Source organism: Oratosquilla oratoria, chromosome 18 (genome assembly GCF_046742065.1).
Source record: "Oratosquilla oratoria isolate Oo_2021 chromosome 18, ASM4674206v1, whole genome shotgun sequence".
Lineage (NCBI taxonomy): Eukaryota > Metazoa > Arthropoda > Malacostraca > Stomatopoda > Squillidae > Oratosquilla > Oratosquilla oratoria.
Window position 1 is genome coordinate 14,341,918 of NC_134794.1, and position 2,500 is coordinate 14,344,417.

A 2,500-nucleotide genomic window follows, 5' to 3' on the forward strand; every position below is an offset into this window, starting at 1 on the left:
GTGTGTGTGTGTGTGTGTGTGTGTGTGTGTGTGTCTGTGTTTATGTACCTGTATGTTAGGTTAGGTTAGGTTAGGTTAGGTTAGGTTAGGTTGGGTTAGGTTAGGTTAGGTTAGGTTAGGTTAGGTTAGGCTAGGTCAGTTTTGGTTAGTTTAGATTAATTTACATTAGATTAGGTTTTGTTAAATTCGAAAATATTAGGCTAGTTTTGGTTAGGTTAGATTCAGTAACGTTAGATTGGGTTTGATTAGGTTAGGTAGGGTTAAGTTTGATTAGGTTAGGTAAGGTTAGGTTAGGTGAGGTTAAATTAGGCTGGGTATTGATAAAATCAACTGCATAGGTCAACATTGCACTCTGCGAAGAGATTTTGTACAAATGGAATTCGTCATATGTAACGTTCCTCTCTTTTTTTCATATCTCCTCATGAACTCAACTTATCTGCAAAAGGATAACAAGTAAGGGACCTCTTGGTCCATAGCAAGGCCGAAAATAAAAAAGAAAATACACATATGAACATAAAACCAACAACATATCAATGAACGAATATATGAATGAATATATATATATATATATATATATATATATATATATATATATATATATATATATATATATATATATATATATATATATATGTATATATATGTGTGTATGTGTGTATATACATATAAGCATGAATACATAAGCAAATAAATGGACAAATCAATTAAAGAATAAATGAATAGATGAATAAATAAATATATGAATACATGAATAATTGAATAAGTACATTAAGTTGATAAATACATAAATATGTAACTGAATAACTACATTATCTATTAGGTAGACAAATAGATGGCTAAATAGAGTTATTATAAATACGGATAATTAAGCTAAAAATAAGTATATAGATTAGTCATCAAACTAGAAATGAATGGGTAAATTTATAAATATATGAATACATGAACAAACATTGGTGTATACGCTTTCTTAGGATATATATTTTTGTTAACAGGAATAACTTTTATACTTGTTTGTCCTAGAAGTTGCTGGTGGGGTGTTGCCGGAACGTAGGCAACCTTGCCGGCGGGGGGTGTCCCCGCGAGGTTGCGCATATGATTGTGTGACGGGCGTGTTCTATATGCCGGCAACAACGTGGTTAGCTGAGGACGAGGGCGCGGTGGGCGGGGGGCAGGGTCCGGGGCGGGCGGCGGGGGGCTGGGGGCGGGCGGGGGGGGCCGCCGAGAGCTGGGTGAGGAGGGGCCGCGGGGCTGAGGAGGGGGGCGACGGGTGAGGTGAGCGGTGCAGACGGGACGCGCGCAGGGGGGACAGTATTGGCAGGCCCGAGGCGGCGGGAGGGCGGGAAGGCGGCGAGAGGGGCGAGGGTTCTTATGCGGGTGGTGGATAGGAGGCGGGTGCGCGAGGAGCCGGCGGCGAGGCAGTGGGGCGGCGGTGGGTGGGCGTGGGAGGGAAGGAGGGGAGGAGGGGGAGGCATGGAGGCGGGGGGTGCGGAGGAGGCCAGCGGATGAAGAGAACGGGAGTTGGGATTTTGGGGGGGGGGGAAGGAGGCAGCAGGCCGGGGGGTGGTTGGTTAGGGACGGGGGGAGGAAGGGGGGGTTCCGGAGGGAGAGAGAGAGAGCGCGAGAGCGAGGAGGAGGGGGCGAGAGGGAGATCGATGGGAGAAGAGCGGGCGGGGGGGGTGGGTGTAGAGGGGCTCGCTATTGGGGGGGGGTGGGTACTGGGTATTATGGGGCACGGGGGAGGGGGTGGGGAGGGGACGGAGAGGAGGGTTGGACGAGAGGAGGGGTAGAGGGAGGAGAAGGAGGGAGAGGGGGTTGGGGAGGCGTAGGGTGTAGTTGGGGCGACAAGGCGGAGGAGGGGGCAGAAGGTGGTGATGGGTGGAAGGTGGTGGGAGGTAGGGTGGTAAGAGGGAGGAGTGGAAAGAGAGGATGATGTGGAGTGGAGGAGGCGAGCGCAGAGACATGGGCAGCGGGAGAGCGACAAGGGAGGTAGGGGGGGTGGGGGGGGGGGGGGTGGTGGGCAGAGGGCGAGGGGGGGAGGGCGGGGTGCTGAGGGGTGGAGGGCGCGAAAGAGGGTGGGTGGGGGAGAGGGGCCGAGGGGGGGCGAGAAGGTGGGGGGGAGGGGAGGGGGTTGGGGGGTGAGGGAAGGGGAGAGTTGGGGGGAGGGGTAGGGGGAGAGGGAGGAGGAGGGGAGGGTTGGTGGGGTGGAGGAAGTGGGAAGTTGGTAGAGAGAAAAGGGAGAGGAAGGGGACATAGAAAGTACAAAGGGAGGTGGAGGAGGGGCGAAGATGAGGAGAGCGACGAAGAAGACAACGAAGAAGACGAAAGAGCGGAAGCGGCGGGGCCGGAAATAGGAGGGGCGGGGGGGGAGGCGGGAGGATGAGGAAGCCGGACGGGAGGAGGAGAACCAAGAGCGGAAGAAGGAATAGAGTGTGAAGAGGAAGAGGAGAAGACGCACAGAAGAAGACGACACAGAAGACGAATGGCAGAAGAGAAGAATATG